This window comes from Culex pipiens, chromosome 2, assembly GCF_016801865.2.
Source record: "Culex pipiens pallens isolate TS chromosome 2, TS_CPP_V2, whole genome shotgun sequence".
In the NCBI taxonomy this organism is placed as follows: domain Eukaryota; kingdom Metazoa; phylum Arthropoda; class Insecta; order Diptera; family Culicidae; genus Culex; species Culex pipiens.
In genome coordinates, this window is record NC_068938.1 from 200,525,960 (window position 1) to 200,549,472 (window position 23,513).

Here is a 23,513-nt window from a genome sequence, read left to right on the forward strand (position 1 = left end):
GGGGGATCCCACCGCAAATTGCTCATAATGCGGTAAATTCATAATTTTTGGCCACGACCCCGGACGACGGCGGACATCTCCCGTATTCAGGACGCGTCCCACGGCTTTGAAAAAACGCGTTGGGGCAAAATGGAATTTGATCGATTTTTTTTCCACTAAGAGAATGCAAAAAATGCGCTCAATTTGGAGTTCGAACCCCGTGGGTTAAGTTAAGGTTCAGCGATGGCGCCACCGTACTTAGTCGTATAATTAAACACATAAAACTACTTCCGCTGATTTGCATATAACATTTGGTGTAAGGGTTGACCTTCAGCGTCCTTACCGGGCAGCGTGAGGCCTTCCTAAGCTGCCAGGAAGGAAGCCGTTCCAACCAGGAATATTAAATTTGATTGATGCAGTAATGGCAACAGTAAGAAGGATTTTTTTCCTTTTTTGACCTTGTATGTAACAGGTATTCTACGTTATCGATTCAAACTTTGTCTTAAAAAGAAAAGTGAAATTTCTACAATTTCTTCTAATTTCATGAAACTCATTTCATTTTTCCGCCCACGTTCAACGTTAAAACAATTTTCCACCCACAACTATGAATGTGACCAAACTTCCGACCGATATCAAAAATGTACATTCCACTCATGTATACACAAAAAAAAACACACACAAAAACCTCCCCCCTCAATGATTCCGTTTCGCACGTGGGTGGAAATAAATAGTATCATGCTCGATTTGTTGCATAATCCTTCTGCCCGCGTGCTGCTTGTTGGGGAGGAGGACACAGAGTCCTTGAAATCCTCGTTCATCGTGGCAGCGGGATTCAGCAGCAGCCAGCAAAACAACAATGTCCACTCGTCGGTCAACAAGTTCGAGGCCGTGTTGGAGGTTCTCTGTGGGAAAGTAAGTGGACGATTTATGGGCGATTTTGACGCCCACCAAATATAGTCTGAATTGTGAAATCGAAATGAATACACTCGCTTGGTTGTTGCCTTCAGAAGGGTTTTTTTTTAATATTATAAATTATAAAACCCTGCCCTAAAAAGATAATTTAAATTAGATACTACATGGCAGTGCTGCTAGAAAACCAAATTTCGAGACTAATTGGAGCAGATTTTCTAAAATATAAACTTGGGCTGGTAGTTTTTCACGTTTTTTTGACTTTTTTCATACATGTCTTTAAACAACATTGACCAACCAAACAAAATTCTTCTTTAAATCTTTTTTTATTTCACATTTGGGTAATTCTCTACCAACTCACACTAAATCAGGAAAAGTTGCCCCGACCCCTCTTCGATTTACGTGAAACTTTGTCCTAAGGGGTAACTTTTGTCCCTGATCACGAATCCGAGGTCCGTTTTTTGATATCTCGTGACGGAGGGGCGGTACGACCCCTTCCATTTTTGAACATGCGAAAAAAGAGGTATTTTTCAATAATTTGCAGCCTGAAACGGTGATGATATAAAAATTTGGTGTCAAAGGGACTTTTATGTAAAATTAGACGCCCGATTTGATGGCGTACTCAGAATTCCAAAAAAACGTATTTTTCATCGAAAAAAACACTAAAAAAGTTTTAAAAATTCTCCCATTTTCCGTTACTCGACTTAAAAAAATTTTGGAACATGTCATTTTATGGGAAATTTAATGTGCTTTTCGAATCTACATTGACCCAGAAGGGTCATTTTTTCATTTAGAACAAAAATTTTCATTTTAAAATTTCGTGTTTTTTCTAACTTTGCAGGGTTATTTTTTAGAGTGTAACAATGTTCTACAAAGTTGTAGAGCAGACAATTACAAAAATTTTGATATATAGACATAAGGGGTTTGCTAGTAAACATCACGAGTTATCGTGATTTTACGAAAAAAAGTTTTGAAAGAGTTACTTTTTGCGTTTCTCTTTGTTTCGTCGTCCGTGTCTGTGGCGGGTGACCATGAACGGGCATTATCGATGACGACCAACTTTTTCAAAACTTTTTTTTCGTAAAATCGCGATAACTCGTGATGTTGATGAGCAAACCCCTTATGTCTATATATCATTTTTTTGTAATTGTCTGCTCTACAACTTTGTAAAACATTGTTACACTCTAAAAAACAACCCTGCAAAGTTAGAAAAAACACGAAATTTTAAAATGAAAAATTTTGTTCTAAATGAAAAAATGACCCTTCTGGGTCAATGTAGATTCGAAAAGTACATTAAATTTCCCATAAAATGACATGTTCCAAAATTTTTTACAGTCGAGTAACGGAAAATGGGAGAATTTTTAAAACTTTTTTAGTGTTTTTTTCGATGAAAAATACGTTTTTTTGGAATTCTGAGTACGCCATCAAATCGAGCGTCTAATTTTACATAAAAGTCCCTTTAACACCAAATTTCTATCTCATCACCGTTTCAGGCTGCAGATTATTGAAAAACTCCTCTTTTTTCGCATGTTCAAAAATGGAAGGGGTCGTACCGCCCCTCCGTCACAAGATATCAAAAACGGACCTCGGATTCGTGATCAGAGACAAAAGTTACCCTTTAGGACAAAGTTTCACGCATATCGAAGAGGGGTCGGGGCAACTGCTGTGTGAGTTGGCGGAGAATTACCCATTTATCACATAAAGTTGAATATTGAAAACAATGATTTTTAAATCCAAAAAGGCATTTTTGCGCTAGAGTACAGAATGGTGCAGAATCTGGTACCGGAAATATTATTATTTGAATGATGAGTTCTGAAAATATTAAACTTATGATTAAACAAAGTTTTAAAATTCACTTTCATTAGCGTAATCAAATTTGCAATCGTGAATGGCATTTTTTAAGTGTGCACCGTTTTCAAGTAAAAGGCATTTCAAAATATAACATTTTAGATTGTTTTATTTCAATTTAAAAACATTTCATGAAACAATGGATTTTTTTAAAACCTCTGAAAATTCTTAAGATTTGTTGATTGTTGAAGTATAGTTTGAAGTATGTATTTCTCAGTGTTTGGCCATCAATAAAAAAAAATGAGACAAAAAATAATAACAACAACAACAATTTTAAAATTTTAAATCAAGCATAAAATTTGAAAGTGACAAAAAATAAACGTATGAACCCTTTTGAAAATATAAGGCTCAATCTACCGCAATTCTGTGTGTGTGGTCCAATCGAACACCTGCTGGCTGGCAGCGAAAGTATGGGAAGGTATAGTTTGCATCAGACTTGGTTGGAGGTCATAAGACTTAATCTACCGTAATTCTTATCAAATTCCGTTTTCATCATATTTTGACTCAAGTTTTATTTTAATAAAATTGGAAACAGTAATTTTAATCGATGTGTAAAAATTGATATCTAATAGATTCTTATATTCCAATTGTTATGTTTTATGGTAGACACAACAGTTTTCTTGAAACTAATGCTTAATTTTTTTGATCACTATTTTATTGCTTGATTTTTTTTCGTAAAGTGACTTGAAATCTTATTTCTGGGACCTTTAACACAAATTTTATAGTTTGAACTGATTTTCTTTTTTGCAAATATAAACATGCTTAAATGATATAACAGTCTAGACACAATTTCCCGTAGCCTCGAAGTTCGTCTATTCGAAGGTTTGTATGGGGCTGGAGATAATTATAATAAAATCACGAACAAAACCAGAATTATTTTCTTTTGTCAAATTTGAACAGTTGAGTCCATGAACAGGGCATACCCCTTTGTAAGGGACGTTGTTTGGACCTCACCAATCTGCCTGAAATTTTCAGAGGTTATTTGTACATATAAAACTAGCACCTGACCCAAATATGAGCACACTAGGTCAACGGGAAGTGGGGTAAATCGGCACACAAAGTTTGAAGGTTCAAAAACGTTGAAAATCTTAAAAAAGGCTATAACTTAGGCAATATTCAAATTATTTTCAAAATTCAAAATGCATCTGGAAGGGCTTAAAAATGCAACAAAATGCAGGGTAGAGAATCCCAATTGGTTAAATCTAAAGGGAGTCATTAGCATTTTAGTGAAAAAATAGCATAATTTTCAAACTCAAATAAAAAAGTGTTTCATCCAGATATCAACTCGGTTCGACCTGCAGCTTGTAGGGGACATCTGGGACTATCATCTGAGACTGAGAACGCTTTGGGTGAGGCAGTTTAACATATTGAATAGACACTTTTACTTTTAGTGAACTTTTTGGTTATAAATTTTTGCTCGAGGGACCCCTTAGATCAAATTTTCCGGTGATAATTTCATCATATTCGTGTTCCTGAGACAATTTCACAATAGAAATATGCACAACAATTTTTATTTTCATCGATTTATACCCTTTAAAAAATTAATGTTAAAAAATTAGGAAGCTGAGTAATTCTCGCTGAAAGTGGACCACTATTTACACAAGGTGCTCAAAAATCAAAAGCAATGTACTTTTCCAATAGCCCCCACCAAGTTATGAAAGAAACCATGTTTGGTTGGTTGAATTTGTCCTCACCTCGGCGCCACGAAGCTAAAACATTTTTTTTAATTGGTAATTTTTTGACTTAGGCGCGTCTACAAAATTGCTAATAACTTTGCCAAACTTCAACGAACCCTTGATGTTTAGGGGTGTTTTGGAAAGGAAATGAGCAGAGCTTTCGAATGCACTTGTCAGAAAAATACCGTTCCATACATTTTTTAGCCATAAAACAACAATGTATTTTTAAAAGTCATTTTTGAAGGCCGGCGCCCCGCTTTATCGAAAAACTGACAAATCCATTCGAAAGCTGAGACGATTTCACATAAAGGACCAATAAATCTAAGGTGTATGTTCCTCCTATCTTTTTTAATCTTATTTTGATTCTGAGAGCGCAGCGCTCCGTTCGTATTTCGGGCGCCCAAAATGTTGCATTAGCTTGCCCCAATTTGAGGTTTTGTCAAACAATATAGGTGCTCACTTTTTAAATGATAGTTTATTATCCAAGGATCAAGATGCACTATCGGTAATTGACCAATATTTAAGGTTTTGGGTTCTGCCAGGCAATTTAATGTCGAAAAGTTGTTTTTGTTTACTTTTTTTGTTGTTAAATGCTTATTTACAATTGGGTGGACATTTTAACAGTAAAACTAATGAATGTAGCATGTAGGAAATTTCACTACGAACATTTTTCTAGGGGAGAAAACGTAATTTCGATACTCCAACGCAATGATATTTGAGTTTTAGTGAGAAAAAAGTGCCAATTTTACAAATTTACCAGAATTAACAAGCACGGCCTATTATTTACATGCGGCATATGTTTTGGAAGCCAAAGTATGGTTTCTTACAGTTATTTAGGTAGCTGAGTTCGGATCTGCAATCAAATTTCAGATAAACAGTGAACAGTGATATTTGAGCCACGCCTAAATGTTATTTGCATGTAGTGAAAATGGTTGGGAGCGATTTTTCTATTCCTTGCAAAGTTATGGAAATCGTCATTAATTAATGACTGACGTATACAATCGTTCCACAAAATCAAAAAAAAATCCTTAAAAATTTAAAGTTTTCATTTATTTTTAAGTTTACATTGAAACCAGCCAAATCACAAAACGAGGTTTGCTGACATTCTCAAAACAATCAGAACTTGAAAAAAACATTCTTCATACAAAAATCCGTGAATAAAATATCAATTAAAGGTGAGCAAATGACGAAATATGACCGAATTCACTAGCGATTAAAATTACAGCATATTACCGCAAATAACTTTTGGGTGTGGCTCGAAATTTCACTGTTTATCTGAAATTTGATTGCAGATCCGAACTCAGCTACCTAAATAACTGTAAGAAACCATACTTTGGCTTCCAAAACATATGCCGCATGTAAATAATAGGCCGTGCTTGTTAATTCTGGGAAATTTGTAAAATTGGCACTTTTTTCTCACTAAAACTAAAATATCATTGCGTTGGAGTATCGAAATTACGTTTTCTCCCTTAGAAAAATGTTCGTAGTGAAATTTCCTACATGCTACATTCATTAGTTTTACTGTTAAAATGTCCACCCAATTGTAAATAAGCATTTAACAACAAAAAAAGTAAACAAAAACAATTTTTCGACATTAAATTGCCTGGCAGAACCCAAAACCTTAAATATTGGTCAATTACCGATAGTGCATCTTGATCCTTGGATAATAAACTATCATTTAAAAAGTGAGCACCTATATTGTTTGACAAAACCTCAAATTGGGGCAAGCTAATGCAACATTTTGGGCGCCCGAAATACGAACGGAGCGCTGCGCTCTCAGAATCAAAATAAGATTAAAAAAGATAGGAGGAACATACACCTTAGATTTATTGGTCCTTTATGTGAAATCGTCTCAGCTTTCGAATGGATTTGTCAGTTTTTCGATAAAGCGGGGCGCCGGCCTTCAAAAATGACTTTTAAAAATACATTGTTGTTTTATGGCTAAAAAATGTATGGAACGGTATTTTTCTGACAAGTGCATTCGAAAGCTCTGCTCATTTCCTTTCCAAAACACCCCTAAACATCAAGGGTTCGTTGAAGTTTGGCAAAGTTATTAGCAATTTTGTAGACGCGCCTAAGTCAAAAAATTACCAATTAAAAAAAATGTTTTAGCTTCGTGGCGCCGAGGTGAGGACAAATTCAACCAACCAAACATGGTTTCTTTCATAACTTGGTGGGGGCTATTGGAAAAGTACATTGCTTTTGATTTTTGAGCACCTTGTGTAAATAGTGGTCCACTTTCAGCGAGAATTACTCAGCTGCTTTTTTCTGGTGTCATCTAGTATCCTTGGAAACGATACTTGAAAATGTGAATCGAACTTCTAAATCACTTTTAGGGGTCATACTTAAGCTACACAATCAAAAATAAGACAGCAAAAATATGTTTTTTCTGTGTTTCGATTATTCGGAGATTTAATCATCCGAAGTGAAAATTTTTCAAGGCCTTCAGATAATCGAGTCTGAACTGTATTTGATTGATTGAATCTGGACGAGGTACAGCAGGTTGTTCTGTGTCTGATCTAAGTGATTTCAAGATTCTGTGCCAAAACCGCTGTCGTATTTTGCCCTATTTGTCCCATTTATCTTTTTGATTAGTGTCACACGTTGACACGTTGCAAACATTTCTTTTTTTGCAATTCCGTTACTGCTTACATTTCACGAAACGAACAATTTTTCATCACCAAAAGTTCGGAAACACTCAACTTGTCAGCACTTTTATCGAAAAGTAATGGACACTTGACACTTAGGTATTTGACGGAAAATAACAAGCGGTGAAACAATAGTTTCTCTGAAAAAATCAATCTCAATGCGTGTTTTCCATATTTGTCAAAAGTGTTGCTCTGTGGTTGTACTCAACTCGTTGTAAAACTTGATTTTTTCAGCAATCATCGTCTTTATCCAACCTCGTTGGATCTCACTTTTCCAAAAATGAATTTGGTCGTAAATTGCTCAAACACAGCCCGTTTTTGACATTTTCATCCTTTGTGACTAGCAAAAATGTAAGAGGAATGTATTTTTGAAAACATCATAATTTTGAAGTAAAAATGCTCGTTTATCAAAAGATCATTAAATCGTTCACAACATAACTTTATCTCAATTTCCGGTGAACCACAAAATGTCCACTCGACGCAGAAAACAACAACAACAACTGTTTCGCCAAAATTCGCCCCATAAAAGTTCGACGCCAAACTGATTAACTAATTTGCCGAAAATAATTACCACCTAGACCAGATAGGCCGCAGAGGACAATTTCTTTTTTTTCCAAGAATCTTGACAGTTCCTCGCTCTCTCCGCGGTGAGTTGTTGTCATCGACCCGCTCTCTCGCCGTAAGGACACTTGCACCTGAACAGACGGGGAGCCAAAAATGAGAGAGAGAGAGAGCTTGCGAGAGGAAATTCAAGCTCACTTCCTGTGTTCTCGGGCGGACCCTTTTCCGGAGAACGTCAGTGTGAAGCGAGGGGGTTGGAGAGCAAAAGCAGTGAGAACAAAAAGAAGCTCAACAGCAGACAGTCCGACTCCAGGCCGCGACAAACGGCGACTAGAAGGGAGGGGGTCGTCCGTAAATCACGTGCTTTGTTTAATTAGTTTTGTGGAGAAATAATTATGTGCTGAACAAAAAACTTTAAATCGCAATTGAAAATACTCACGTAGTTTCTGGATAACCCCCTCTTAGTTGTTCTTACTATATAGTGTCTAGGATAATGGCTGAGCGCTGTTTTTAATTTGTTTTGGCCTCATTCGGAACACCAATCGCGTGTGTATCTCTTGACTGACTCGCTCTCGGTGGTGGTGGTGTTGGTTTTTCTGTTCTAGAGTGGGTCGTCCGTCCCCAGAGAAGAGTTTTTGAGGTTCGTTGCCAACAAAATGATAGGAGTGTGTTGAGAGTTCTAGTCCGGGCAGGCAGGCAGGATGATGTCAGACTTGTTGGGTGGAAAGTTTGTTCTGTCGAGGAGGGGGTTGAGGGGAAATGGATAAAAATGGGACCAGAGAAACGGAAATTTATGGTCGTCTGCAGTCGGTTGTAGTAAATTACTGGACTAGTTGAGAGTTGCTGGTGGCGTTCGGAGTTTAACGCTGGTTTGTCAATTAATTATCGTTTGGTCAAAGGTAATTAACAGTAGAGAACTGATATGTTGGGAATTATTTCCGATTATCGGTAGATTCAACAAAAATAGTTTCTAACCAATCAATGGATTCATATCTTCCATTTAAGTGTAGTTTTGTCGTTGAATTTTCGTCGATTATAAGCTGTTTTTATATAATTTCAATTAATTTTTACACAAATCACATTGGATTCTTTATAATTAATCTTATGGTTTAAAACATGCACACATTTTTCATGAAAATGGAGACATATTGCTCGTCGTTCATTTTTTTGGGGGCCTTCGCATGGATGAAACATGAGCGTTTTGGGTTTCTCTCCAAATAATTCATAACGTTTAAAAAACGATTATTTTTGGCGAAAATAAATGTGCGTATGAATCACGAGTGAATGATTCATGAATCATTAAAATAAAAATAAAAATAAAAATGTAAATTGACAAAAAAATATATATAAGAATATATACGACACATTCTCCAGCTGAGCAGTACTCTACGAAATCGGTCTTTTTTCTTCAACTTTAATTTTTTTTTAATCCTGCTGAATTTTTTTTGGTGCCCTCGGCAGTAGAGCGTCCAATTTCCCGGGGTTACAAATTTCCCGGGAAACGGGAAATTTTCAGCCAATTTCCCGGGAAATCCCGGGAAATTTTAAATTTATTGAAAATTGTTATGGTATCGGTTTTAATTAATATTAAGCAACAAAATTGTATAGGACATCAACATTAATGGTTTAAATAAGTGTGAAGATCAATTAACAGCTTGACTGCATGTAAAAAATCATTCAACTACAAGAAAATGTATTTTGGTATTTTTTGATGAGAAATTTTAAACATGCCTCTGTGACAAGTTTATTGAAATGAGAAAAAAAACATGCAGAAATTATGTTTTTCATGACAAATACTGGTTTCAGCTCTTGAACAAATGGTAAAGCTGGTTTTACTCCAAACAACCCAATGTTTTCAAATATTTGAGCAAGCTTTGAATATATTCTTGCATTTTTTGAGAACAAACAATAGAAAGTAATTTATCAATGATTTTTTTTGTATTATCATGTTGCATAATTTAAATTACACGATAAACTAACATCAATCCACAAAAAGTCTTCTATTTTTCACATTTAACCCTCTAACACCTGTAGTTGCACCAGTGCTCCATAATTCTTTTACTTCAAATTGTAATTTATTTAGTACTAGGTATTCAACCAATTGAATTAATTCTTTTTGCACAAATTCGATTTTCATCTCATTTGATCATGGTAAACAAAAACGTAAAAAAAATCTCAATTTTAATTTTGAGGTAAGGAGTTAATATTGTTTTGATTAAATTACATCAATCTGTTGAAAGCTTACCTAATTGTAATAATTTAATACTCATTAAACAAGATCTATTCCCAGTTGCCTTAAAAATTAATATTACCAGAAATAATTCTGATGTCATAATTTCTGATAATCTCATTAATTATATATAAACCAAACAAAACATTTAATTTAACAAAATCATGTTGAGTTTGATCATTTATTATTTTTTCAGAGCATTTTCCAAAAAAAGTTCAAAAAATTTAAGAAATGTATACTTCCGCTTGAATTTCGGGAATTCCCGGGAAATTTACAAATTTCCCGGGAAACGGGAAATATTTTTTTTCGGGAAATCCCGGGAATTCCCGGGAATTTTTTTCCCGGGACGGGAAATTGGACGCTCTACTCGGCAGGGTTGCCAGGTTGCCAGATAAATCTGGGAATACCAGATTTTTCAAGTGTCAGCCAGAATAAAGATTCATCCTTCTCGGTGCCAGATTTTGACAGATTTTGCCAGAATTTTCACTTCATGCCGATTTTGAACAACTTTTTGATTAAAATGAACGAATTTAATTGAAAATAAAACAAAAACTGTATGAGTTTTTCTTAGAGGGAATGTTTATTAAACATTATTGAGGTCATAAAATCAGTTAAACCACCTGAATTCTCTAATTTTTGAAATAATTCATATCCTTCCTCCCCTTCACCATTGACAATGGTTAGATTTTCGTCAGCCAGATTTTTCCAGATTTTTGATCAATACTTTGCCAGATTTTTCTAATTTTGACCTGGTAACCCTGGCCCTCGGTATGCTCAAAGAAGCCATTATGCATCATTAGTTTGTCCATATAATATTTTCCATACAAATTTGACAGCTGTCCTTACAAAAATGATGTATGAAAATTCAAAAATATGTATCTTTTGAAGGAATTTTTTGATCGATTTGGTGTTTTGAGGAAAGTTGTGGGTATGTATACGGACTACACTGAAAAAAAATGATACACGGTAAAAAAAATGTTGGTGATTTTTTATTTAACTTTTTGTCACTAAACCTTGATTTGCAAAAAAACACTATTTGGGTAATTCTCTACCAACTCACACGAAATCGGGAAAAGTTGCCCCGACCCCTCTTCGATTTGCGTGAAACTTTGTCCTAAGGGGTAACTTTTGTCCCTGATCACGAATTCGAGGTCCGTTTTTTGATATCTCGTGACGGAGGGGCGGTACGACCCCTTCAATTTTTGAACATGCGAAAAAAGAGGTGTTTTTCAACAATTTGCAGCTTGAAACGGTGATGAGATAGAAATTTGGTGTCAAAGGGACTTTTGTGTAAAATTAGACGCCCGATTTGATTGCGTACTCAGAATTCCGAATAAATGTATTTTTCATCGAAAAAAACACTAAAAAAGTTTTAAAAATTCTCCCATTTTCCGTTACTCGACTGTAAAAAATTTTGGAACATGTCATTTTATGGGAAATTTAATGTACTTTTCGAATCTACATTGTCCCAGAAGGGTCATTTTTTCATTTAGAACAAAATTTTTCATTTTAAAATTTCGTGTTTTTTCTAACTTTGCAGGGTTATTTTTTAAAGTGTAACAATGTTCTACAAAGTTGTAGAGCAGACAATTACAAAAATTTTGATATATAGACATAAGGGGTTTGCTTATAAACATCACGAGTTATCGCGATTTTACGAAAAAAAGTTTTGAAAAAGTTACTTTTTGCGTTTCTCTTTGTTTCGTCGTCCGTGTCTGTCGCGGGTGACCATGAATGGCCATGATCGATGACGACCAACTTTTTCAAAACTTTTTTTCGTAAAATCGCGATAACTCGTGATGTTTATAAGCAAACCCCTTATGTCTATATATCAAAATTTTTGTAATTGTCTGCTCTACAACTTTGTAGAACATTGTTACACTCTAAAAAATAACCCTGCAAAGTTAGAAAAAACACGAAATTTTAAAATGAAAAATTTTGTTCTAAATGAAAAAATGACCCTTCTGGGACAATGTAGATTCGAAAAATACATTAAATTTCCCATAAAATGACATGTTCCAAATTTTTTTACAGTCGAGTAACGGAAAATGGGAGAATTTTTAAAACTTTTTTAGTGTTTTTTTCGATGAAAAATACGTTTATTCGGAATTCTGAGTACGCCATCAAATCGGGCGTCTAATTTTACACAAAAGTCCCTTTGACACCAAATTTCTATCTCATCACCGTTTCAGGCTGCAAATTGTTGAAAAACACCTCTTTTTTCGCATGTTCAAAAATGGAAGGGGTCGTAACGCCCCTCCGTCACGAGATATCAAAAAACGGACCTCGAATTCGTGATCAGGGACAAAAGTTACCCCTTAGGACAAAGTTTCACGCAAATCGAAGAGGGGCCGGGGCAACTGCTGTGTGAGTTGGCGGAGAATTACCCATTTTTATTTTTTTTTATGATTTGATATGTTGTAGAGGACATTAAATGCCAACTTTTCAGAAATTTCGTTTGTAAACAAAACCGTGTTTACAAACTAATCAAAATTATTTTTGAATATATCCGGAGCGTTTGGTACGGTATGTCCACGCATCCTTCCTCCCCTGTAGATTCTGTGGAATGTGATCCGTTCACAGAATCCTCTCTGCGGTAAACACAACGCAGTAGGGCTGGCCGCTTTAATTTTTGTATTACAATTTCGGGTGATCTCGGATGTATTGCAATTATTAATATTGACAAGAAAAGTGCTTGGGACGTAATCTAATCACAAGACTTTCCAGCATGCTTTCATCGGACTGGCTGCGTTTGTGTTAGATTAGATTAGATAATCAAAATTATTTTTGAATATATGTGATTTTTTGAAGAGTAAATCCGAAAGTGTTTGCTTTTCAGAAAGATCATCTTCGGTGAAAAAAAGTTCACATTTCGAATGCTGTGCATTTTTCATTGATGAGTTGCTGTATTTTTTCAAAAATTTATTAAGCATTTATTAAGTTTAATTTGTTAAAGTTTTAAACATGTCTTATAAGATTTTTTGTATTTTGTTTCTTCACGAAAAAGTTGTTTAGGGACCATCCATAAACCACGTGGACACTTTTTGTTTTGAAATCTCTATTTTAGATATAAAAAGGATAGTTTTTTAATGATAATTTGAAATAAAAAATAAGTAAAGTTTCCAAATCATAGGTAGAGAACATTAGCATTGATTGGTTTTATCCCCAATATACTCTATTGAAAATCGCTGAACTTTCTATTTTATGTTAGCTTTATTTAGATTTTCAAATTTGCTTAAATGTATTGTTGACACCGAATCGTTAATTATTTAATATCTGTATTAGTGAAATGTAATGTTTCAAAATTAACTACGAAAATAGAGTTTGACAAAAAATAACATTTATTTAGGCAAGGTTGAACCCACTGCCTCAATTTTTCAAGATTTTTTTTCAATTTTTCCAAAGACCAGTTATCTTCAAAAAGCTCATTTTTATTTATTTTTATTTTTCCATGAACTTGAGTTTTTTCTTCGTGCATGTTTTGAACACCTAAGCTATCAAGCGGACGTACAAGACTTCATGTTCAACGCGAGGTCCCAAACTTACTAACGAAAACGAGAATAGTGATATCCTGTTTCGTTCCACTTTTCTAAAAATATACTTCCCAATCCAAAAATACTCCTCGTTACCAAATCCTTTGAAATCGAATCCTTATCCAACATGCAACACAGGATTTCCATCGTTCGCCAACTGCCCTGCACTCGCGAACCCAAATTTCGGAAGCAATTTCCCCATCACACAACGACTGCAGCCTGAATCCATGGTCAAAACCGCAAACTCTTCTCTTTTCCCCCCCCCCACCGCAGTCCGCAGTCATTCCCAGAAAATTGCGATGCCACGAGGGGGAGGCAAATTTCCTAAATTCTGGCTTGGCGAAAAGGCCACAAGTTGGAAAGTCAACGCATATGGTCGTGAGTTACCTCTGAGAGAGAGAGAGGGAGCGAAAGCTCATCCTCTCAGTAACTCAGGGTTCATTCGCGTCTTGAGTGCACGTGCTCGCCCGGGCACTCACTTGCGCTGTGTTGTACACACGCGGACGTTGTTGTGGTGTTGGTGAGTGTCACTCTGTTTATGACAGTTCGCGGTGGAAAGCGCATGCTTTCGGAGAGCTTTCTCTGTGGGGGGTTTTCCGCGAGTGCTCACTGTTGATGAGAGGACTCTCTCGGCTGATGTAAACTTCAGAATTAGGCTCCCTCTCTCGATCTGTTTGTCGCTTCCTGACACATCGGGTTAACATTTCCGTGCGTTTATTGTGTGAATATCCTTTTTTGTGGCAAGGTTCGGGGCGCTTTTGCTAATGCACTTTGATGTGATTAATCACGGTGCGGATTTCAAGTGACTTGTCGGATTGTTTCATGTGAGTTTCTCCTGACTGTTTGATGGAATTTTTTGCGAGGCTTCTCCCTATTTATGACAATTCTTCACGTGCCTCCTGTCATCCGTCGCTGCGCTAGTGTTGGTAACAATAATATTGCCTCTCTGCCCCATTGTGCAAGGACTCGTGACCTCTCGCCGCGCCGGAGATTCCACTCACACAACTCTCTGTCACTGTCAATATTCGGAGCAGTGAGCAGAACGGTGATCCCGAAATTCGAGGACACACATCTGTCTCTGTTGTTTCGCTTTGCAGGACATGGTCCTCGGTTGTCCGCGGGCTACCGAAGAACTTTCAGAGCTGCTTGATTACGGTTTCTGTTATAAACTTAACTAAAAAAAGAAGACAATGGTGCAAAAGTAGTGCAGTGCAGAGGCCGCGCGCGGCCCGACGTTCTTCTTCGGAACAAACTCGAAAGGAAGGAGTCGAGAAAATTGTGTGTGAAAATCTCCCCTTCCACTCCTTAGTAGAGCAAAGGGGTGTGTTTAATCGAGGTGCACTCGTGTGTATGTGTTTTTTTCCGAGAACTGTCAACCGTGGAACAACATCCGTGGGATAAAGTTGGAGAAAGGGCTCTGTTTGATGCAGTTAAAAATCATCTATCTTCATACGGAAATGGATCACAGAGAGGAAAAGTTTGAAGCTTTTGGTGCAACGTGGTAATTACCTTCACCTACTCGAAGGACTCGTTTTGTGACATTTCGGTGTTGTTTTTGGGGAACTTTTGCTCAGCGTGTATGGCCACAAACACACTTGTGCGCTGAGTATGAATCGATGCTTGTGTTGGTTTTTAAGTGCGAATGTGAATGGGTTAACGGTATGCATAATTGAGTTTCTTTGTTCGGTTTTTATTGATTCAGGCTGTAAACTACATGATTTAAATAAATGTAATTCATGTTGTGAAAACATGAATACGTATTCTGTTTTTAACCAAGTTCATTGATAAGCATCTAACTGCAAGTATCATTTTTCAAATAAATGATAGCAATGTTGATAAAACTGAGTTATCATTTATTAAATTAGCAATATTTGTCTTCATGCTTCTGTTTTTTAATCAGGGAGTCTCGAAAAATTAAAAAAAAACTTTTTTTAAATGTTCAATCAAATCTGAATAACTCAAACTTTTTGCTACAATTTCTTAAAAATTTAGCTTGAAATAGGAAGTTACGGCTTTGTATTTTTCTTTATTTTCTTTCTCAATATCGTTCAGGGTCGAGGGACAAAAACTTTGCATCAATGATGCCATATCAGTACATTGACGTTCAATTACAGCTCATAAAAAGCAAGTGTTTTCAACTGAAAACAAGTGATAAATACCTCAATAGAAAGTGAGCAAAAGTTTTACAAAAAAGGTTGTTGAATATTGAAAATTAGCAAATTGGATGGAGTTAGGAGTACTTAACCTGTCAAACAAATATGAATGACTCCTAAATCGGGTATTTTAAAATTATCGAGGCCGGCATTTTCAGTGACACTTAACTATTCGTCACTCGTGTGCTATCTTGTGACACGTCCTATATTTTTACAGCAGACGTGTCACAAGATGACATTTTTAATTAAATTTTTAAGAAGGTTAATTTTTGTTCAATTTTTGGCTTTCGATAGTATAATCGATTAACGAACTCTAATTAACGAACTTCATCAGGGGGCTAACCAATTATTTTTCAAAAAAACATCAGCTTTTTTTATGAAAATAGAAGCCTAATCAACTGAAAACAATCTAAAATGTATTTTTCTGCATTAATAATCTTTTTTTTGCATCCATTAATTTTTTAGTCAGAATCGATTCACATAAACTTCTAAAAATATTTGCAACGGCCTAACTAAATCACCAACTGAATTGACAGCTTATTTGCAAAAAAAAAATGAGAGAAATTCACTTGCTCACTTTCTGTCATGCTTAGTAAATATTACATTATGTTAATTATTACATGTCACTCTTTGACGACAGTTTATATTGCAAAAATAAAATTAAATGACAAAATTAATTGACAGGGCATGCTTTCAACACTCTAATGAAAAAAAGTGTAGAACGTTGAGTGTAGTTGCTTTGTAAACATTAGTTTTTTTTATATTTCAGACGAAAAAAAAACTACACAGAACACAGAAATGCAAAAAATACGGTTTTGATAATGCTAAAGTGATTATCAACGCAGGAAAATGCATTTTAAATGGTTAAAATTTTATTGCAACACATTTTTTTTTATAAAATAATAGTGTTTGCAACAAGTTGCAAAAAGAAGATTTTTTCAGCACGTGTCCAACGAGGTTTACCGAGTTGGATAAATAAGACGAAAGCTGAAAAATCCAGTTTTGCAACGAGTTGCTTACAAAATTGTTTGCAACTTCGAAAAACGCCTTTTGAATGTAATTGTATGTCAAACATCCATGTGTTTAGTAAATTCACCGTTCAAAACAAAAAAAAATATTGAAAAATGTTACTTTTCGATACCAGTGTTGAAAAGTTCAACTTTTCAGCACCCATTTCAGTGCTGAAAAGGAGAGTTTTTAAGCACTGGTATTCAAAGGTATTAATTTTCCATTCCGCTATTATTGGTAGGGAAAAGTAGGCCGTTTCGTTTCTCTAGAAGGACAGAAAAAGTTGACAATTTCACAGCGGAATTGCAAAAACAACGTGTCAGCCCCCTCATTTTTGAGGGTTGAACAGAAACTTTGACAAAAATAATGCATTTCTTAATGAAGAGTCCAAGGAAAAGTCCTTCAATATCAGTAACAAATTCGTTGCCTTCGGTTTACTAAACTATAATGAAAAACTACATAAATATTGCGCGTATTCCCGATAAAGACACGCGGCATATCGGCCTCGAAACGACGCGCCGCACTTTCGGCAAATGCTCGCTATCAAATCCCATACTGCGCTTTTTGTTTTTGTTGATCTTCTTTTTGGAATCGCTTGCCATTGTTGCCAGGTACGTTTTTAATTGCACTAAAAGTGTAGAAAATCGCTGGCAACAATGTCTATGGCACATTCTGAAATGCCGCGCGGCGTGTACCTTTGAAAGAAACGGACAATATCACTTAAGTGAATAAATCTCGAGACAGGGTTGCCAGATCTTCAATGGTTTGGACTCATTGGAAAGGTTTTTTGATAACCTAACCAATGATGGGTCGGATGGTGGATCCGGACATAGTTTACATACATTAACCGAGTGTTGAAAAGTTCAACTTTTCAGCACCCATCTCAGTGCTGAAAAGTAGGACTTTTCAGCACTGGTATTGAAAGGTATTGATTTTCAAATCTGTTATTTTTGGTAGGCAAAATTAGGCCGTTTCGTTTCTCCAGACGAACAGGAAAAGTTGACAGGTTCACAGTGGAATTGCAACACATTATTTTTTTTTATAAAAACAAATTTTTAGCTCCCTCATTTTTTGAGAGGAGGAGAGGGTTGGACATAAACTTTGACAAAAATAATGCATTTATTAATGAAAAGTCCTTGCATAATAATTATTACTTATAAAATATTTTCAATATCGGTAACAAATTCGTTGCCTTCGGTTTACTATACTTTGAACAAAAATACCGTGTGTTTACCCTGATCAGGTGTTGGTCTTTTTTCCATCGGATTTATTGATTTACTTTAATTTTACAAAAATATTTTGCAAAAATCTTTGTTTCTTTCCTAGTAATAAAAATTTTCACATTCCATCATAGTATTATGTAGAAAGGTTTGGTGAGTTTGAATGAAAAATCTCAATTAAATTAATGCCTTAAAAATGGAATAAACATTCGAAAAAGACGTGATTTTCGTGGGGAAGACTTTTCAAATCTGGTAGAATCTGGTTACCCAGAAGGGTAATTTTCTCAATTAGAACTAAAAATTTCATTTTAGAATTTCTTGTTTGTTCTAACTTTGTTGGGTAATTTTTTAGAGTGTAATAATGGTCTACAAAGCAGACAATTAGAAAAATATTGACGCATAAACCTAGGGGATTTGAAAAAAAAAATGACTCTTCAGGGTAGTTGCAGATTAGAAAAGTACATTACACAGAAAAAAATATGTGAATTTACTCGACACGGAAAAAATTAATCACATGTAAACTCAGTTGATGTAAACTTGAGATTCGACGTAAACGGTTGAATCACACGTAAAATCATGTATTTACGTATAATTTGTAGCAAATTTACATTGCATTTAAATTTACATGTTTCATGACGTGCAAAAGTGTTACATCATAAATGATGTAACATTCGGAAATATTTTTTTGTTTGTAGATTTCCCATTAAATGACATGTCCAAAAAATGTTTACGATGAGTACACAGAAAAAAATGGTAATATTCATCAGGATATGGTGGTTATAATACATCAGAAAGTGATGAATTTTCATCAGTTTCTGGTGAATATTTATCAGGTTCACATTTTCACACATTTTTTTGAAAATATTACTCAAAAAAAGAGGTAATATTCAACCTACCAAATTTTCAACATTTCATTTTTTTGCTGTGTTACAAAACATGGTAAATGTTTTGAAAATATTTTTTTTCTATGAATTTTTTTTTGAAATTCTGAGTACACCATCAAATCGGGCGTCCAATTTTACATAAAAGTCCTTTTGACATCAATTTTCCCTATCATCACAATCTAACCTGTAAATGATTGAAAAACACGTATTTTTTCAAATGTTCAGATCAGATTCGTGATCAGGGACAAGGTTACGCCTTACGACAAAGTTTCAAGCAAATCGAAGAGGGTTTGGGGCAACTGCTGTATGAGTTGGCAGGGAATTACCCTTAGGACATAGGAGGCAGTATTTGTAGATTTTTCTCGGTTTGTTCTAGAGGTCGCTCCGATTAGGATGAAATTTTCGACGAAAAAAAAATGAGACCGAAATGTGCCATCATATTGGCCTACAGAGCAAAAACTAACGTTGTAAAATGTTTGTAATAGAAAGATCGTAAAACTATGAGAAAACCGTAGGCTTATAGTCCATGAAATTCCCTAACTATTAACCTATAGAAGTATGGCACATTTTAAAGTGCTTCAAAAGACCTTTCGAATGCAACTAAGAGAGTTGAAATTGATAAAGTTTTACGCAAATGCGAGCAATTTTAATTTTTTTATGTTTGTTGGGCCTCAAATTTCAAAGCCCGTGTTACCCCACTTCTCTTTGTCGAAGAGAGCTAGTGTAGACAAACAAACGCTGAAAGTTTCATCCAAATAGGAGCACGACTTGTTTCACATTGGCGAAAAACTCGCTCTTAATGAACAATCAATAATAATAAGCTTTCATTAATTTTTTTGCGATTTTCGTATACCAATAACCAAATGCCATGCGTCTCCATCAAAGTCAACCACACCATGAGCCACATGAAATCCGTGGAAACGCATGGTTGTTTAGAAAAGGCAGTCTTCGTAGAAACCATAACTCTATTAAGTATTTTAAACCCTAAGTTTGACGTACTTTAAGCTCATGTTTTTATACCAGGGAGAGACCGTAACACGAAAGAACAATTGATGCAAATTGAGGGAGTGTTATTTTGGCGTGGAACATGAGCCGATAAACGGAGTTTGATTTCTGTGTTTTTTATTCTATGAAAAAAAAAAAAAAAAATTAAATTACGAAACGAATATTTTCTGTGACTCTGTATTAATTACAAACCCAAACAGAGGTAATCAAATCAATTAAATGATGTTTCCAGCTCAACCCCACTAGAAAAGCTGCCAACACGAAAAAATCCATTTATTACCATTTGCGAAGCCCTTCATTGAGTTCGCCCAACGTCGTCGTCGTCTAACCGAAAATTAGCCACTGCTTTCCTCCTTCTTTACCTTCGCCCACGTCAAAATAGTAAAAAAAGCAGTGACAACACGCCAAAAGAAGACCAAGAAGAAACAAATGCATTCCCAGAAAATATCGCGATGATGCACTTTTGCCCAAGGTACAAAAAAACCCACCCAATTCAACGAAAATCAACCAGGAAAATCCCACTCAGTGCAAAGCTCCAAAATGCCACGGACTACCCTCTCGAGCCTCGAGTCCTTTCAGACGACGACGACGACGTCGACCAGACCGATGTCTGCCGGATGTTGCACACTTCTCCCTCTGCCTGCCTTCCACTTCAGGGCCTACCGGGGGCCAACAAGAGGACCTGTCGTGGCAGACTGTCGGCTGCTCCAAGTAGGCTACTACTGGCGGCAAGGCAGTGCGCATGTTTGATCTGACGTCATGCTATGCTATGCTACGACGATTCGGCAGCGGGATTTGGGAAAATATTGCGGAACGACGTCGCCTTGGAAACAACGAGACAGTGACAGTCCGAGTGGCGGCAGGCGACGGCAGATTGGTGGATTGGTCAGCAGGTCTGGCAAGATTGAGTTCAATAAAAGATTTTTTTTCATAAAATTATTTTTATTAGGTCCTTTTCGGTACTGGGACCTGGTTAGGACCGAGTCGGCTTTTGTAATTACATTTTCAGTAAAAGATTACTGAACTTGAATCTGAAGTTATTTCCAAAATATTTGCGAATCTAATTGAATATCGTTGATTTTTCTGATGAAATGCTCAAGATTCATTTTTGAAGATCACGCAAAAAGTTCCTTATTTGTGAGCTGATGGCATTTCGCGACTCTTGGCAAAAGCATTTTTCCAAACATTCTCTGTTCTAAACCCGTCGTCAGGCAGCGCATCAAGGACCAACTTTTAAACTAGTAAATATTTGCCTGTAAGCTGAACGTTGAGCTAGCAAAACACGACCACCATGCTCGCGATGTCATTATGCTCCTGCGGCACAAACTTTCACAAAGTTCGTCCCCCGCCGCTGTCAAGTGACTATATTGACAGTTACACAGGGATTGGCGGTTTGATCTCAAACATCGCAGCAAGCGACGAACAAAGAGCGCGAGAGCAAAGAATGCAACTGATGCCACTGCCACTGGAATGCTCTCGAGTTCTTTATGAATGGCCATTATGCAACCCTTCTACGTCATCACTATTGTGGTGTCGTCAACGGATGGGGTTTCTCTTCTTTTGACCCCCTTCTTATCATCATCTCGAAGTGATAAACAACCTCTTTGAGGTTATCTGATGGCTCTCTCTCTCTCTTTCCTCCCTGTTCTACCCCCTGGAATGCTTTTGAGTCTTGAACTTTTTGTCTTTCTCTCCTTACACTTGTATGATTATTAGTTGTGTACTAACTTTGTTTGTGTTTCTTCTTTCTCTGTTTTTTTTTCTTGCAGATTTAGCGCAGCGGAAGGATAGATGCGTCATTTTCAACATGGCGCCGTGTATATTACTGTGATCTGTGGAACGAGATTCATGAGCCCCATGTAAGTTGAGCGGTAGTTTATGTTCGGATTAATCATGCATTTAAACTCTCAGTTGAATTTCTATATTTCACATAAAACAGTATCAAACCAAACTAACGTCAATATTCAAATATACATTGAATTTTAAGTCAAATGCTCATGTGTTAAGTCGGTGAATTGAATCCACAAATCAAAAAAATATTGAAAATCATTACTTTTCGATGCAAGTGCTGAAAAGTTTAACTTTCAGCACCCAATTCAGTGCTGAAAGAGAAAAGTAGGCCGTTTCGTCGAGAATGACAATAATAGTAGTTAACGACGGAATTGCATTTTTTTGTTTTGCAATTCCATTGTGAACTACTTACTTTTCCTGTTATTTTCGAATGACGTAATGATCTACTTTTCATTGGCAAAAATAACAGTTCTGAAATGTACTTTTCAGCATCAATAGAGTGCTGAATAAATTAAGGAAGGAACAAATGTTTTATTGAAAAAAAAAACAATTCAAAAGGTGTTTTCCAAAATTGCACAAAATGTTGTTTGCAACTCGTAACAAAAATAGTCTTTTTCACCACTCGTCATATTTATCAATTTTGGCAGCTGTCCTTACAAAATGTATGTAAGTCGAAAATCGAGAACACGCCTCTGGATTTTGCACTTAAAAATTTTCAAGTTATCGTTTTCTTTCGGTAAAATTAAGTTTTTTGTTTTTATGGTACGGTTTTTCAACTGATCTTGTAAGTAAATAGGTTTCACAAATATACTCAATGCAACAATTCCGGAGAAAACCCTTTATCTTCAAAAGACATTTTGAATTTGTGTAAATCCGTTCAGCAGATCCATTTGAAGCGAGCACAAACCATAATAATTAGACCTTTATTTTCTTTGGTAAGGAAAGGATAAACTGCTTTGAGTTTAGAAAATCCAGCGTTTAAAAAACATGTAGTATTTAAGACGACGCAAATGGCTATTTTTTGGACATCACAGGACTAATTATTCGTTTCAAATAAATCTGCTTTACCAATTTTCAAAATTTTTGCAGGCGTAGGTCATCCTAATGACGAAACAAACAAAAAACTGGTATAATTATTTTGTTCAAGAAATCCCCAGTCCAAATGGAGCACCTTTCCAACGAGTCCACAACATTGAAAATCTGGCAACCTTGTCTCGATATGGCCACTTAAGTGATATTCAAATACTTTTTTATTCTGGACTTAAAAAATAGATGAAATTTGTGTACAGCTATTGTTGGTAATGAGTGAAGAAGGCTCCAACCACATAGGTGGATTAAGTTAGTTTTTTTAGATGGTTCTATTGTAAAGGTGTAAAATGCATTTTGCAACCCTTTTTCCTTCCAAATGTTGTAACTATGAGTTGGAATTTCAATTGTATTTTTATTTTTTCGTAATCCCTCGACCTCGGCCACGATTAAGGGTATTAAAACGGATTTATATGATTTACAAAGTAAGAAAAAGCTTTTAAAACTCTTTTCAGTTGATTGCACTGTTGACCGATTCTTTCGTGACGGGACAACGTTTGTATGCATATGTTTTTAGTTTTTTGCTGATAACTTTAAAATCTGTGGGATTAGGTACCAATATTCATACAAATTTGGAAAGTACATTAGACTTCCAAAAAGATTCACTCCTGCAAACATTTAAAAACACAAAGTTTGAGTCAAGTGAGATACAAATGTTGCGTGACGGGACAACATCGTACAATTGGATCCTTTTGATTTTTATACACAAAAATGAAGAACTCTGTTCTCCTAGTATGTTTTTGAAAAACCTAATTCTACAGTTGTTTCTAAAATGAAAAACGAAGATTTTGCTTCCTGGATCACCCAATTTCGTCAAATTTTGTTGATTTGACAGGTACTTCATTTCGTGACGGGACAACGCAGATATTTTGCAAAAGGTTTGCTCGCGTTGTTCCGTTACGAAATGAAGCAGTCTTGAAAATCTCTACTGACTAGTCAACTTTAACTAATTTGGGGTCGCTGAGCTCGAATATGACTCCTA

At 35.8% G+C, this 23,513-nt stretch overlaps 1 protein-coding gene across 2 annotated transcripts in view; it reads left to right on the forward strand.

Annotated features, from left to right (window-relative positions):
* LOC120419138 (sodium channel protein para) overlaps window positions 1-23,513 on the forward strand; it is a 230,423-nt gene that overhangs the window by 41,537 nt on the left and 165,373 nt on the right. Inside the window, exons 1-2 of one of the 2 annotated variants that reach the window (XM_052707398.1) lie at window positions 14,445-14,885; window positions 21,424-21,513. The gene's annotated coding sequence lies outside the window, so the exon portion shown is untranslated. Of the gene's footprint in view, window positions 1-14,444; window positions 14,886-21,423; window positions 21,514-23,513 lie in introns of those variants that run through there. The other variant, XM_052707397.1, reaches the window with a different exon arrangement.